Source organism: Ipomoea nil, unplaced genomic scaffold, assembly GCF_001879475.1.
Source record: "Ipomoea nil cultivar Tokyo-kokei standard unplaced genomic scaffold, Asagao_1.1 scaffold2159, whole genome shotgun sequence".
Lineage (NCBI taxonomy): Eukaryota > Viridiplantae > Streptophyta > Magnoliopsida > Solanales > Convolvulaceae > Ipomoea > Ipomoea nil.
In genome coordinates this window covers 3,449,993-3,467,413 of record NW_017618587.1, presented here as the reverse complement: position 1 = coordinate 3,467,413, position 17,421 = coordinate 3,449,993, and the positions used below count along the sequence as shown (strand labels likewise).

General features: G+C 40.6%; 1 long non-coding RNA gene across 2 annotated transcripts; it reads left to right on the top strand.

Annotated features, from left to right (window-relative positions):
• Positions 1-66: 66 nt before the first annotated feature.
• LOC109149747 lies at positions 67-8,123 on the top strand. 2 transcript variants are annotated; one of them, XR_002049000.1, is made up of 4 exons: positions 67-214; positions 1,731-1,846; positions 6,441-6,553; positions 7,470-8,123. It is a non-coding gene; the product is annotated as an uncharacterized LOC109149747 (long non-coding RNA). The 2 variants fall into 2 exon arrangements; XR_002048999.1 differs by having other exon boundaries at positions 7,452-8,123.
• The last annotated feature ends 9,298 nt before the right edge of the window (positions 8,124-17,421 follow it).

Genomic DNA, 17,421 nt, shown 5'->3' with positions numbered 1-17,421 from the left:
TTTAAAATTTGTGTAAAAATAAGTTATTAAGGATGCTCTTAGAACTTAGCACCACGTTAGAATGTTTCCGGCTGGTGGTCTGAATTGCCGTCGTTAATGACAATCGTTCCCTAGTAACGGCAGTCTCCGGCGGCTCCCGCCTCCTCGTCGGACAATCGGCCGTCGTTTAGTCGTTATATCTCTTGGTTGTATCCATCCCGAAGACTATACTCAAGTAAAACTTTGACGCAAATTTCTGAGATTAATTTGTGCTTTGAATTTTATTTTAACCAGGGCCAAATGGCACCGAATAATGTTGAATTTTGTGAATAGATTATTTTTTCTTCTAATTGTTGTTTAAAGCACCATTTTTAACTTTATTGCTGTATCCTTTGTTAGCTTTCTGATAGAGGGTGATGCAGTTATTATCTATTGGTTTTACAATTGAGATGGCTGAGAATGAGGTTCCTAATTTCCGAGAAATTACTCCTTGAATACGTTACAAGGCATTGTTCAAATGCTGGTTTTTGCCAACACAGTTATAGGAGAGTATTGTTTCTTATAAGCTTATGGAAGAGTGCACCAAAACTTGTCACGAAAGAACAAATAAACAAATGATAAAAAACTGGCAAATACTGGTAAATAGTTTTTACTAGGTATGGAGTAATTTCTGTGTTACATTAACAGCTCCTCTCATTTTACCATCTTTTGCGTTTCATTCGTTGCCTACTAGGTAGTTGTTAATGATTGTGGAGTACAAAGTGAGGTTTATGCCTGGAATGTTGGTCTTGATTGAATCCAGTTCTAATGTACTTGTATTCCATTCTTTGTGTTCTTTGAAGATTTGGAAAATTTCCATTTCAGATCATTCATCATACCTTGTTTTACTAGTAAAGTCTGCTACAATGTTTTCCCCAATTCTAGAATCAGTTTGATAGAGTATTTGCTTCACCATGCTTGAAAGCTCAAATTGAAGTTTGTTGAATTGCATCTCAAAGCCACCAGTGTTGTTATTGCATGTAGGGTGTTTTGGCATTATAATCTATAAGAGCATCTAACCATAGAGTTGAAACATTGTAGTGAAGTAACCTTAACCAGTCTTGTTATGTGTATAGGGGTGTTTACTTCAGAACCTATAAGCATATCTAACCATAAAGTTTTTGAAAACGTTGTAGGGAAGTAATATTTTCTCCCATTATTTGCATTAACTTAAATCAATAGTGGGTTTCTCAGCGATCTCCTAGTTGGACATTTGAAGGAATGTGATTGGAATAATAAATACTTCTATATCTGTTGTCTCTATGTAGTAAAAGAAGAGAGCAGCTCTAGTTATGATGCCTTAAGTAAAAAGAAATAGATAGTTCCATGTGTGAACTGGAAGATACGTGTTTAAGCTTTTTGAAAGACAGCCTAATTGGACCTTGAAGTAGCTGGTCCAAGAGACACATTAGCCTGCTAAGCTAGTCCAAGAGTTGGCAACTTCTGTTTTATGATTGCATGATCTGCTAGAAGGTTGCATTTATTTATTTATTTATTTTTTCCTATTTGAGATTTGTTACATTGTGCTACTAATCCAACCACTTTATCAATTACCTGCTGCTGCCGATAAATATATCTTAGTATGAAATTTTCATCTACCATCATTGCTTAGATCTAATAATCCCTCCCCTTTCCCCTAACACACACAGACACACATCAAAGAGCTAAGTGCTACCAAGCTAATTGGTATTATTTTTTAAATTGTTGTGCAGCAAATTTTGGAGGTGATTACAAATCGGCTGAATCCACAGTAAGGGGGTCAATGAACCAAGGCACTCATGACTTCATGAGGCAGAGCCCAAGTATAAGTAATCTGTAGAGGATACAGGTGCTTAATAATTGTCCTCTTCCACTGATGGTATATTAAACTGTACAAGCTAGAATGAGACCTTTAATCAGGAGTTACTAATTATCTGTAGTATACTAATGCTTTCACAAGTCAAACATGGTGCAGTAATGAAATACTATTGTTAATTTTTGTTATGGAATATATAAGTAATATGAAATCTATATATATTAGGCAGCCTGGAGTTTTAGGGTTTTGAGTAGGTAGTCATAAGGAAACTTGTTTCCTTATTAGAAGTCTTCTAGCATGTATTTATAGGGTTGTGTATTCCCTTTCTGATTTATAAACCTTCTATTCACTTTTGTACAATATATATTTTCTCATTCCTTGATTCTTCATCTCTGCTTCCGTCTAACTGGCGGGTGGTTGTTATTCTCCACCCTCCAGGCCTTTAGATCTTTCAAATTCAACATGGTATTAGAGCCTTTACGATAATTTTTATTTTTATTTTTTTATTTTATTTTATTTATATATAAATAGTTAAATACGGAGTATATGCTAGAAGACTTCTAATATGGAAACAAGTTTCCTTATGACTACTTACTCAAAACCCTAAAACTCCAGGCGGCCTAATATATATAGATTCCATATTACTTATATATTCCATAACAATTTTGAAAAAGAGTTAGAGGCATTTGAATAGCATATGCATACACAAACTATCTTATTGTTTTTCGTTTTTTTTTTTTTCCTAATTCACTCTCCTTGTTTTAGCTTATGTACTACTGTAATAAAACTATGCCAATATTTCCAGATTTATATGGCGTTTTCTGCTTCTTGACCTCTCACTCTATTGCCATGGATTTTAGTTAGCAGTGAGTGTTGAAATTGACTACAGTTAAAAAAAAAAAAAAAAAAAAAAAAAAAACTGAACAGAAGCAAAAGAAAGACATGAATAAGAGAAGTGGAATACAATGTGTAATCAATTCACCATTCCTTTTGGTTTACATCTTCTTCCTGTTGTTGAATTTTTCATTGGAGGATGAGGTTCAGGGTGAACTCCTTTTTATGTTGGAATCAACTCATAAAATGCTTTATTTATTTATTATTTTTCCTGTGGCTCTGCTTTGCTTTTCATCATTTTTTATTATATGCTATATTTGGTTCGTAATTCTGAACTGAGCCAGTTTTAAAAGACACAAAGAACAATTTGAACAATCAATTACTGACTGTTGTGTGGATCCTTAGGAGATTGCCCTAGATAATAGGATTACCTCTTGAGAAGTAATGTGAGATTACAAGAATGTAAGATTACCTTGTGTGTTTAGTTGGGATAGTGGAAATGTAATATTAACTTGATTAGTTGGGGGTTATATTTCAGGTTATATTGTATAATTTACTTAAATGCCTTCAGTTTATGTATTTACCTAAGGTGAGGAAGGTAGTCACATTACCTTGAAGATAACCCAAAATTTGATGTGGCAGTAATGTCACATCACCTGACTACCTGAGTTATCTCATAACTTGAACTAAATGAGGTTATATAAGATAATCATTCAGACATTACCTTATTTATTTTATATAACTTTAACTAAATACACCCTTAGAGTCATACTCAAGTGATCAGTACATATTTATGAACCAGGCTAACCTGAATATGTTGAACTAATTCTCAAATATTAAAGAGTACTCCCTCTATTCAAGTGGAATGACATGATTTCTAGTTTTCACTTTCAAAATCAAATGGTATCCACTCCTTTCAAACGAAAGATTCAACGATTTCTTTCTAATATAACATTGCTCAAAAGGTTGGATGATGCCTGAATTTTATACTTCTTAAACTCACTTTTTAGTTCTTAAGCATGGAATCAATTTGTAAAGCCTAACCTTGCATTTCTCTTAACACTAATCCCTAGTTTCAAATATCCTTTTAGTAGTCATGCCTACGTCAAACATCACTCCATTTTTGAAAGAGAAAGTGGACATTTTATTCAAGTTATTTGTAGGAGTTCATTCTTCCTTAGGCATGTAATTTCATTAATTCACTTGTCCTTACACTGTCAAAGCTTGTGCTTGCAAATGAAAACATTCTTATTCTTAATATTATAATAGAAGGAAAACTTTTTTATGCCTGCATATCTTTCTTTTGTGAGGCAGATTTCCAGTTTGTATTTCTTTCAGGTTACCATAGTTTTCCTCCTGCTTTATTTGCCCCCTATCAACTGGCTTGGTGGGTTGAAACTTGGAATTTTTCATCAATGGATTTAATATGCTTTTGAATGCAAGAGAATAATAATTTGCTTATGCTTTATGAAATGACTGCTCCATGAAATAATGCTGTAGTATTTCAACTTAGTGACATAGCTTTATGCCTTTATCACATACAGCCTGTTCCAGTGAATTGCAGTTTAGATTGATCTAAATGTGGTGATAGTGATTCATTTAAACATATAGACATAGGGAGCTATAGTAGATGTCATTCCCCTCCTTTCCTTGTTCTCTCGGACATCATGATATTTGACAAGCTTCAATTTGGAAATACTTCAGTCCATGTCATTGAAAGCTGTATTACTTCTTTACCTTTAGAATTCAGTGCATGCCCTCGGCTTCTTGAGAATGGAGCATTGTATGTCATTTTGGTCAATTAGGCATGTATTGATGTAGTATATGTTGCAAGGTGGGAATTTGGTCAGTAGTGCGGAGTGCCTATGAGTAGATCTTTTCAATTTAGTTTACAACGTTTCTATGATGGATTTGTATGAAACATTTCATTCCAAAAATTAATGATGACTTAGTAGTCTTTTTTGGAATGTTGCCAATAACACATTTCCATGTTAGTGCGGCATTTATGTCAATCAAAGAGTTCGATTCCTTAGATTGATATTGATGCCTAATTGATCCACTTCAAGTTGTATAATTATTAATTCTCATCTCTATCACCTTGTTGCGCTTCTTGGGAATTATTGTCAGGATATAAGTGGTTTAGCTTGCTGCATTACTCTGTATGAGAAAACCGTAGAAGCAAAGTCACATCTGAGGCTGTATTTTCCTTATCATGGTTATGTGATTGAGCTCAAAATTGGAGAGAAATGTCATGTGATATCAAGAGACCCAAAAAAAAAAAAAAAAAAAAAAAACTACTTTAGTCATGCAAATTAGCACCTTTGTCATCTTGAATGGTGCTCCTTTCTTTTGCATGCGTACTACATTAATAATAGTCAGATTGAATAACCTTTGGTCCAATTCTGGATATAATTTCTTGAATTATTTCTTATCATAATTATGGGATTTACAGAAGCATTGCTTGATATTTTGTTTGTTTTACTGTATCTATTTCTTCCATTTTTTGAATCCATGGTACTTGTCCATCCTATTACAAGATAGAGGAATTTGCTCCTATATGGCTCTGTTATTATGTTAGAACTCTTTTATTTATTTATTTTTTTATAAATGTTTTGTGACATATGATGACAACAGTTATATACATTTACTTGGGTGATGAGTTGCATGACTATCGCTGTAGGAAAAATAACTTAACATTGCACCATGATCTTATAGTTAAAATATGGAACTCATTTGTAAAATTCCTGGAGTGAACTCTTGTTGACTTGTTGAGTGTGAATGGTTACCAATGTGTAATGCACTGCTTTAGTTTGTCTGAGACATGTGAGTCGCATTTGATATAATGAAAATGATCACCTAGGAAGGAATCTTCTTCTGTTGGGAAAATCATCACTGGTTACTACATCTTAGGTTAAGATACTTGTATTGTCTTCTCAATTTTGCAATTGGGCAACAGATCAACTTGTCTAGATTCTCTCTCTTTTAGTGGTGGCCTAGGGGTACCAGCAACTTGATCCTTCTATTCGTATGATGCATTCTGGAGGAATTGCATCCGAATGCCATTAATGATTATTGTTGTATTGGCTTTCCTAATTCCTGAAATACTTCTAAGTCTGAGTTAGAATACAATGCCACTTAATGTACATTTTGCAATATTCGCTCTGATCTCAAGAATTGATTTTGTAGGATGCATGCTTTTGTTTCCCAAATATTGGAAAGAATGAGTATTGTTATGAGTTTAATAAACTTATTACAAGTTGTTGCTGGAATTCTTGATGCACGGAGAGCCTATTTAAATTAAATTGTACAGCTTGCTAAATCTACTCAGCTCTACTTAAGTGAGTTAAGTCTTAAAGCCACAGTATAGATTTATCATTTGCCTGTCCTATATGTATCATCAGATCCAAACACATGTAATAAACTTTTTTTTTTTGGGTACATACATAAAAAGGTTAGGCAGGGATGCCTAATCCCTTATTATCCGGGCTCTTATTAGAGGGTACCCTTCCCAATGGAAATAATTGGTTGAAAATCATGTACTTGGAAGAGCAGTCCCATGCTCCTACTAGTTTATGCTTTATGCAGATGGCTACGATTCCTTTTGTATCATTTCCCCAAATTTTTATTGGAAGTGCGCACTTATAATAATTTTGCTATAGTATCTAAAGTTTAGTCTTGATATATGATGCATGGATGTTTTCATAATGAATTGCTTTTAGCTATTGGCAGAACAGTAAGAGTTGTTAATAATGTTTATACTTGGAATAATTTGTTGATTCTCAATCAAATGCAGGCAAAAAGTGAGAACCATGTAGGTTGTGACCTGGTCAATTTTGTAGTGCCATGGTTATCAAGAATGTTTATCCAGTGAAAGGGACAACCTGATGAGCATCTACCAAAGTGAAGGTAATTATCACTTCTCATTAAGTCTTTGAGATCAGTGTGAATGCTTGATGTTGGATTGCATGGATTTATCGTTTAAGTTGCGTCCCTCACTTTAGTTACTGGCTTTGTGAAATATCTTCAGCTGGGTCTCATTTTCTGTATTGCTAGTGGGTTAGTGGGTGGGATTACTTTATGTCCCCAGAACAGCTAAAAGAAAGCAGTAAAGTGTCCTCAGTGCAAATAGTCCACTAGCAGATCGAGAATTATGGAAGATAAAACTGCATAAAGCTAGGAATAACCTTTTCCACATCTAGAAAAATGTGATGTTATCTTTATTCATCAAAGTAGGGGATCTGAGACTGGCCAGAGCTTTTCTAATCCTAGGATTCATTATTTGCCCGTGTTTGATGCGGTAGTCATTTCTTTAGAGTTCCGATCCTAGGCAAGGAAGACATGTAGGGTGCAATGATGCACTTGGACAACCGTCCATCCTATAAGTGACATATAATTCATGTACTTATTCCGAATTAACTTAATAGTTCTATGCCAAGTAAGTTGCACGAGTAAAAACAAGGATCATCTGCAGCCACAATCTCCGATCCTCATTTGGAGCTTGATACTTTGATCAGACAGTCACTCCTCACTTCCTCAGCCCAGTCAGCCACTATTTCTAACCACCTAAGTTGTCTGCCACATGAGAGGCCGGATGATCAAAGGGGTAGGATGTGCGGGGAGAGAATTCAGGGGCAGTATGAGTAATGCATTCCCATTTAACATCCAGTGGTAACAATCATGTGATGTGGGGCGCCCTACTACATACAGTGATGGGACACTTGTGACCTATCATTCATAAAGAGATATGAACCTACGTCGCTATTTTGTTAGCTAACCTTAACCTATCTTCATACGTGGTGTTTAGGTTTAGGTTTAGGTTTAGGTCTGCCCCGCCATACACATGGATTGATGCAATAGCACTGTTAGTGTACTGTGATATGGTTGATGCTCTGCTCACTACTAAGCAGCATGCTTGGTGAGAATGGAGTCAGTCAACCATGAAATCATCGCCCCCGCGATTCCACACTCATCTTCCATGGTGGGAATCTTCGAACAATTTGAAGGCGACTCTCTTCTTGTCCTGTTGTGATTAACGACGCCACAACATGCTGCCCAGTATCTTTCTGCAATGTTTTAGGTGAAGTATTTGGAGATTGGTTTCTATCTTGTCTGGAGTTTCAACAGCAATGTGTCAATTTCCGTTTTCCCTGTTTCTGGAATTCTTTATTTTTCATCTCACGCCATCAAATGCTTACCTGTTCTGGTGAACAGACAAACAGAAGACTACAACAGATTTTAGAAACCCCCAGATCTCTATGGGTACCCCATGTTACAAGTGGAATAGAGCAATCATCCATGTAACCACATAAATGCACACATTCAATAATTAATTTAATGATAATTATCTTATTTGATTTACGATAAAGCTTGCAGCTGCAAAACAGCCGAATTTGGAACCTCTTTGTTATCAAGTCAACTACTTGACTAATTTGGTTGTGGTCGCTCCCCATAATTATTCTTATGTGAATTTTTCTAAGGTGTCGATCGGTATTTGTGCTTTTTGTATCTAGTGTAGTAATGTAATTTATTAAGTAGAAGTAAACAAATCGAGCTTGGGTTGGCTCGAGCTCAAGCTTGAGCTCTAGCTCGATCGAGCTCGAAAATAGAAGCTCGAGCTTGGCTCGGTTATGAAACGAGCTGACTCGAGCTGAGCTTTGATTGAGCGGTGTGTGGCGCTCGGCTATATATATCTAAAAACATAATAAGTTTCAATCCAGGTTATGTCCCTGGTTTTATGTCCGTTTTTTCTGTTAACTTTTTTTGTACCTTATACTATAAATGTTATACTACATAATTATTTGGACAAAAATATCCCTGCCGTTATAACTTCTGTTATCTTTCACATTATTATTATCATACACTTGCATACACAATATCTTTTTCTTACATTCTTCAATTGGTAAGTTTGATTTTATTTAGATCTTTCACATTATTATTATCATACACTTGCATACACAATATCTTTTTCTTACATTCTTCAATTGGTAAGTTTGATTTTATTTAGATCTTAATTAAATGTTACCATAGTTATATTTAGTAATATAGCATTTCTATTTTTTGAAAGTTACTGGCTCTATTACATTGTAGTATCTGTTCATATACTTTCTCAACCTACTGAAACACAAAGAACCAATAACGCCTCCACTGAGGCTTGAACTCATAATCTTCCAAATGGAAGTCCAACCCGGATACCATTAGACCACATAGTCCTGGTAATATATCATTTCTATAATTCTTACTTCATTAATATTAATATGAATTCTATATATATATATATATATATATATATATATATATATATATATATATATATATATATATATATATATATATATATATATATATATATATACACACACACACACACACACACACACACACACACACACACACACATTTATATAACTAAGATTTTATCTTTTTCTTACATTCTTCAATTGGTAAATTTGATTTTATTTAGATCTTAATTAAATGTTATCATAGTTATATTTAGTAATATATCATTTCTATAATTCTTACTTCATTAATATTAATATGAATTCTACAATTATATATATATATATATATATAGAACTCCTGCTTTTATTGTTCAAAAAGAAGCAGAAAAGAAAAGAGGTCAATCTAGAATGGTCTTTGATACTAAATAAATATGGGGGGATATGTCTCCGCAGAGGTTTAGTTTGTGAAAAAGTAAAAGATGTGAAAATTAGGATAGTAATTTGTGAAAAAGAAATGATGTAATAGTTTGAGAAGTGACTATCCAATGACATGTAGTACATGTCATTAATAAATTTTGGATTAGTTAGGCAATAAGTCAAAGTAGAATAGTATGAAGATTTTATAAGTTCGGAGATAATTTTTGAAGAGTTTGGGTATGTATAGGAGTTGAAATGACTAACTAATGACATGTAGTACATGGCATTAATATTTTTTGAATGTACTAGTGAAAAAATAAAAGATGTGAAAATTAGGATAGTAATTTGTGAAAAAGAAATGATGTAATAGTTTGAGAAGTGACTATCCAATGACATGTAGTACATGTCATTAATAAATTTTGGATTAATTAGGCAATAAGTCAAAGTAGAATAGTGTGAAGATTTTATAAGTTCGGAGATAATTTTTGAAGAGTTTGGGTATGTGTAAGAGTTGAAATGACTAACTAATGATATGTAGTACATGGGATTAATATTTTTTGAATGTACTAGTGAAAAAATAAAAGATGTGAAAATTAGGATAGTGATTTGTGAAAAAGAAATGATGTAATAGTTTGAGAATTGACTATTCAATGACATGTAGTACATGTCATTAATAAATTTTGGATTAGTTAGGCAATAAGTCAAAGTAGAATAGTGTGAAGATTTTATAAGTTCGGAGATAATTTTTGAAGAGTTTGGGTATGTGTAGGAGTTGAAATGACTAACTAATGATATGTAGTACATGTCATTAATATTTTTTGGATTAGTTAGGAAATAATACAAAGTAGAAATGTTGTGTGAATTTATTTGTTCGAAAATAAATTTTGATGAAGAATTTGGATGTGTGTAGGAGTTGAAAATTAAATTTAAGGTGTAAGGATTAAAAATGATAGTTGAAAACATTTCAAAATTGCTAAAATTACTCTGTTTCAGCTCCACTGTAGTAATTTTCATAATTATCAGAATCATAATTTATGGGATAAACAGGAGTTGAATGTCTATAGAATTCTCCTATTTCATAATTTATGTGTGCATGCTGTTGATGAAATTCCGCTTCAAAATTTTTAATGTGTTTTGATTGGGAAACTAATTCGATTATTTCTTCAACCAAATTTTCTAATTTTTCTTCTTCAAAATCTATTTCCAATTGTTCTTTTAATTTGTCTAATACAAATTTTTCTTGGAATGTGAAAATTTTTAAATATTTGATAATTTGTTTTACCAAGTCTGGGTAGAGAAATTTTTTGATTAGATAATAAATTTTTTCGTTAAAATTTGGAATATTTATTGTGTATTCAAGAAATTCTTTATCTTTAGATTTTTCATCTAAATTATATGTAGTAAATATGTTTCCAAAATTCCTTTCAATTTGAAAATTTTCATTGTTTCCAAAATAGTCTTGAATAATTTTTTTGTCCATGTTTTCAATTTTTTTTTACAAATTGTCTTTTCCGCAGGCATTGTTTTGAGAATTTATATTTCAAAATTTTAGTTTTTTCTAACAGTTTTTAAAGCTTTGCTCCTTCTTTTTCTCTTTACTACTGACTGATATGATCTTTCTTAATCTTATCCGTTCATGTTAGTTTTTATGCTTACTATTTAATCATATTTTATCTAAAACTCTCACCTTTTCACCCCTAACCTACTAGGCGCCCGTCTAGACCCCGCCTAGGCGTCCGCCTAGCGCCTAACTCGGCCGATTTGGCCGCCTAGCGTCTAAGTTAGTCGATTAACTCGTCCATTTCGGTCGAGTTAACCCGATCTGCTCGACCTATTTTTTTATTATATATATATATATATATATATATATATATATATATATATATATATATATATATATATATATATATATATATATATATGTGTGTGTGTGTGTGTGTGTGTGTGTGTATGCATGCGCGCACGCATACATATATATAATATGACATATATACACTCATAGACTAGTTTGATACTTTGAATCTTTGGATGATTGAAGTATTTGTGTATTTCATATTTGAGTATTTTTAATTTTTAATACTGTTTTAATGTTTTTTTTTTTTTTAAACCATTGTTTTGATGTTATGACTTATGAATTATCATTAATTCATTTATTTGGATGTGTTATTTGATTAAATGTTGAAAACAACCTAATTAAAATTGTCAAATTTCAAGTCTACCGCTGATTTTTTGGCGCCCGCCTAGCGCCGCCCAGATTCTGCCTAGGCGCTAGGCGTTGTCCGGGCGCCCGACTAGCGCCTAGCGCCTACTGCAACCATGCCTACTACCGATTTCTCCGTTTACAATCCTAACAACATCTATGAACCTTATTTGGGTATTCTTTTCCCTTTCTGTAGTAATTTGTTGAAAAATTACAATAAATAATCGAATTAGTTTCCCAATCAAAACACATTAAAAATTTTGAAGCGGAATTTCATCAACAACATGCACACATAAATTATGAAATAGGAGAATCCTACCGACATTCAACTCCTGTTTATCCCATAAATTACGATTCTGATAATTATGAAAATTACTACTGATACTGCTAATTCTACGTAAGCAATATAAAATCACACGAGACCAATTAAAGCAAGTAAAATCTTTATTGATCACGGCAAAGGCCCTAAGTACAATCTACTTGGTTGCTCTGAGCACCGACTGAGTGCGGTCGGGATTCTCTAACAACAACCTATCGATCGTCCAAAAGTCCTTTACACTGTAGCTACTGTGGGTATTTATAGTCGCTATGCCGGGGACAAGATTCCAGCCGCTCGGCATGTCTTCCACGTAGCCACCACGTGTCACCTTCCCGGGTGCCCTGCCTGTCGCCATGAAGAGCCGCCACGCGTCCTTTCGCGTCCTTGTGCCAGCTCTTTCGCCGAAGGGCTACCGCTCGGTGGTTGACATCAGCGCTCGGGCAACTCCCGTCCATTCCCGACCGGGGTCTTCATGGAAAAAGCCCGACCTGCTACCTGCAAAGATCACAAGAGAAAGACAAAGGCAGGTCGGTCGTGGTGGAGCTTATGTCGGTCGGGATATTCCCTACCAAGAGCCCCCCAGCCCGGGCCTTTTTGATCAGTCGGGAAAAAACGGGACGGGATGAATAAGCCCAACCGTCAGGCACTAGACCGACCGGCCAGCTGTCATTCCCTCCTACGCCACGTGTCGGCCTCTGCCGGCCTCGGCGATCCCATCCGTCGCCTCGGATTCAGCGCGGGTCGTGTCAGGCAAGTTGGCCCATTTCCCGCCTAAATGCCCTCCTATAAATAGGCCCTTGAGGCCCTCATTTGAACTTTCCTCACTCTTTTGCTTCAGTCGGTATCCTCTAAGAATCCCGAGCAGAGCATCTCAGCAAGGCGATCAAGCAAAGCAAAACTTCAGATCTTCTTCAGTTTCCTCACTCGGTAAGCTCTTAGCTCTTTACTCTTTCTTTACTCTTTACTTAGCGTAGAAGTAGGATAGCACTAACTTCGAGCTAACTCCCCGAACCCTGTACTAACTCCCGACCGACCTTTAGGTAGAATTATGTCGGACTCGGATAGTCAAAACGCCTCGATCGCGGATTACGATGAGGAGGTCGAGCGTATCAGCGACGAGGAAGTGGACATTATGTCCTACACTCCCGAAGCCAGCCCCCGAGCAATGCCAGCCCCTGATCGAGCCGTCGAGCATAACAGCGCATCAAGCTCCTCCGGGACGTCAAGCTCTAGCTCCAGCGGATCGGGGAGCTCCAGCGAAGAAGAGGAAGAGAGAACCACGTCAAGCGGGCGGGGTTCTCCGACCGAGGGCGTTAGGGAAACGCCTACCCGGGTGGTTGGGGACCACCTGGAAGCTGCTCCTCGAGGAGGTGATCGAGAAAATACCCCCGAGCAGACCGAAGAAGACCCGGCCGGGCCGGCCACACCAGCCGTCGAGCTCGAGTTCTTGAACAGCGAGAGCGTCGAGCAGCAAATGAGCCTGCTGACCAAAGGCGAAGCGGCTCGGATTGCTGAAAGGCTCGCGGGTCGGGTAGAATTTGACACGAGCCGGCAGCTGGGGAATGTCATCGATCGGCATCGGGGCAAATGGATCGGGATGCACTACGACTCCCTGATGGCCCCGATCGTCATTCCCTTCACCCCCCTCCTGAATGCCTTCTTGGCCTACTACCGGGTCGTCCCGGCCCAGATCTGCCCTAATGCGCACCGGATCATCGCCTGCTTCCCGCAGATATGCGCTCGGCACGAAGCCGCCTGCACGATGGAGCTGTTCAACTTCATCTACCAGGTCAAAGTCCTCCCGGGCAACTATGGAGGCGGGTTCCTGATGTTGCAGTCCCGGGCCGATATGTGCGCGATCAAAGGACTGCCCGGGAACAACAGGGGGTGGAAAAATAGGATCTTCTCCCTCAAATACGACCCTTGGATCCTCCCGGTTGATCGCGCTTGGAGCACCCACTTTCGGAAACAAGTGGTGCCGGTCGAGACGCAAGCGCTGAGGGACACGGTCAGCCGGATTTCGAGCGAGGTGCACGAATACACAATCTTCCGGATGGCTGAAAGTCTCGAGGCGGCTCAACTCCCGCCCCCCACATACGAGCTGCCGGAGAAGTACCTGCCCGTGCCGATGGGCGTGACGGTCGCCAAACCTGCGAGGCGAAAGAAGAAAGGTTTAACTCGAGCTAACCCCCCCCCCCCCCCCCGACTCATTTTTATCCCTCGACCACACTAACGATCTTCTTTATTTTGCAGCTATGGCGGACTTTGGTGATGAAGAGGCCCCCCTTCCCCCGCCCGCCAAGATCTCCCTTGGCGGCAAGAAGAAGGCCAAGGCGAAGACGGCCGGGGAGAAGGAGATCCCCTTAGCCCGACCACTGAGCGCCTCGACCGTGACGACGGGCGAGGGCTTTATCGTCGAGCCCTCCGACGTCCTGATCACCCGGGTAGAGGTCGCCCGGGGCAAGGAGAAGGTCGCCGACCCGGGCGCGACCGAGGTGGGCAGCCTGAAGCGTCGCCGTGAGCAGCGCAGCCCGAGCCCTTCGATCGGGCGAGAACGGGCCTCTGCGTCCATGCTGGCCCGGATCGGCAACGCCGCGCCGGCCAAGGAGGATCTGGGGAAGATGACCCCGACCCAGGTGGCCGAGCGGATCGGCCACGACCTGGCCGAGGTAAACTTTTCTCAACTAACAGCTTTTTGCTCAAGTGTTTTCGATCGGGCTGACCCCGAACATCTTTTGTTTTGCAGATATCCCGGGCCGCCCAGCTCCTACAAGGTCGAGCCATGCTGGCCGAGGAAGCTGATCACCACAAGAAGACGGCCGCCCGTCGCTTGAAGGAGATCAAGGACCTCCAAGCCGAGTTGGAGAAGACCCAAAAGGCCCTGAAGAAGGGCGACGAGGAGCGGGTTCTTGCCGAGAAGGTCGCCAGCCGGGCGATCGGAGAAGCCCAGGAGCTGAAGGCTCAGCTCGAGAATCCGAGCGAGCTGGCGCGGGCAGCCTTTAAAGACAGGGACTTGGGCTCGGCCTTCCTCACAGCAGCCCGGGGAACAGAGATCGGGGAAGAGCTGATCGTCTCGTTCGGTCGCTGGGGTTTTGCGGCCGGGAAAAGGAAGATGCTCGAACGAGTCCGTTCCCGGTTGGAGCAGGCCCTGGACGGGGAAGACCTTCAGCTGGTCCTCTCGGCCTTACCCCCAGACCTAGCCGATCCCGGTCCTTCTCCGTTCGCCCCAAAAGCCAAGGCGGCCGAGCCTGGAGCGTCGTCGGCGGCCCCTTCAAGCGGGAAGGAAGCGGCTGCTGGAGCCCGGGAGGCAAAGAAATAGGCTAGGCTGTCTCCTCTTTTTTGTAAAGGACCATTGATCGGGAGCCCGGTCCCGAATTGTACCGGGCAGCTTTTGTTTATTAATAAAATTCGTTCCTTTCTCTATCTTGCGTTGCTCGTCTTTTGTTCCCTTGCTTTCAATTTGCACAAACCGACCATAATCACTCGACCACTTGGCCTTTAGACCCGGTCTCGTAATACTCGTTCCGCTCAATGCCCGACCTACGACCTTATGGCCTGGTCGTGCGTTCGATATTTCGACATCAAATCTGGCCAACCGATCGGGTTTACCCGATCTTAGGGCCTTTGTCGAAAAATTTTTTGAAAGCAAGCCTCTACGGTCGGGATGTAACCGAGCGACGGGCCTGCGAATACTTCCTTATCCCAGCCCCCACACTATTGTGCGCTCGAGGCACGAGTGGGTGCAATAGTGGACAGAAGTTGGACGGATCGGGGGATAATGCTGAGAGCTCCTAGCTTCCCCGATCAGTGGCATGACTTGGGTGTCCGCCAATGTGGAGCGCGTTTTGACCGGTCGATAGATTTCGCCCGGTTGACGAATGTTGAACTAATCTGCATGTAACGAAGGTGAAAGAAAATAGCCGATCGGGCCGCCGCATACAAACGGTCAAGCAATCATCGATCGTATATACATTTAAACTTTCCCGCTCGCAGGCGGTTGAATTAATTTTACAACCATAAAATTTACATAGAAATGACGACCGGGACTAACTCGCAGGTTAAGCCCCCACTTCGTCTAGAAATACAAAAAATAGGCTAGTGCCTAAAGAGAACGAGGTGCTCGGAGTTCCAAGTCCCCTCGATTAGCCGACCAGTCGTTGTCTCTAGTCGGTATGTACCCGGCCGTATGACAGCATTGATGATGTACGGCCCTTCCCAGTTCTGAGCTAGCTTTCCGCCCTCTAAAGGCTGACTGGCCTCCCTTCGTCGTAGAACGTAGTCTCCGACTTGAAAATAGCGAGGGTTGACCCGAACGTCTTTCGAACTCTTGACACGTTTCTGGTACTCGGCCATACGCCGAGCGGCTAGCTCTCGTTTTTCCTCGACCCCATCAAGGTCCACGGCCATCGCGTGTTCGTTCTCTTCCGCGTTATAGGTTCTCTCTCGATCGGTCGGAATCCAGGCCTCGATCGGAAGTCGGGCCTCAGCTCCGTAAACCAGGGCGAAAGGGGTCTCCAAAGTAGCTTCCCTCGGGGTCGTCCGATAAGTCCATAAAACATATGGCAACTCATCGGCCCAACTACGACCGGCCGAGTGTAACTTCTTTTTCAGACCTTCCAATATCGTCCGGTTAGCATTCTCCACTTGTCCATTTCCCTGTGGGTAAGCGACCGACGACCGGACGTGAGTCGTCCCGATCGTGGCCAAGAAACTTTGGAAGTATTGGCTCACAAACTGGCGACCGTTGTCACTAATGAGATGCACGGGTGCGCCAAAACGGGAAATGACATTGCGCCAAAGGAAGCGAGCACACTGCTGAGATGTGATCGTGGCTAAGGGCTCGGCTTCTATCCATTTGGAGAAGTAATCTATGGCGACGATCACGAACTTTCTACGACCAGAGAGTTGAGGGAAAGGGCCCAAGATGTCTACCCCCCACCTAGCGAAAGGAACTGCGGTCGTGACCGGCTGGTAGAACGTTGCCGGTCGTCCCGGCATCCGAGCGTACAGTTGGCACGTCTCACATTCCCGAGCTAACTTCTCACAGTCCAGCTGGAGGGACGGCCAATAGTACCCGATCAGCATGATACGACGGGCCAGGGATCGACCTCCCTGATGTGAGGAGCAGAGTCCTGAATGCAGCTCCTTCATGACTAACTCGGCCTCGAACGCGGTCAAGCAACGCATAAGAGGGCCTCCATACGATCGCCGATAAAGACGGCCATCCAAGACTTGGAATCTCGGGGCTCTCAGCTTGGCTTTTCGAGCACGCTGTGGGTCGTCTGGGAGTCGACCGTGCTCGAGGTATTCCTTCAGATCGGTGATCCAGCTGTCCTCCACCGGTTAGATTGGATTGACCGGCAGGCGGTGGATACTGTGTTTGGGGATCACCAAGATCCGAGCTATCTTCGACATGTGTTCCGGGGCGTCTTGGGCCAGTTTGGATAAGATATCCGCATCGGCGTTATCCAACCGGGGTATGTGTCGGACGGTATACCCCCGGAACTGAGCGAGCTTTTCCATGGCAAGGTCTCGGTACAACTGCAAACGCTCACCATTGACTTCATAGTCCCCGAGAACTTGCCCGACCACGAGCGCAGAATCTGTTTGGGCTCGGATG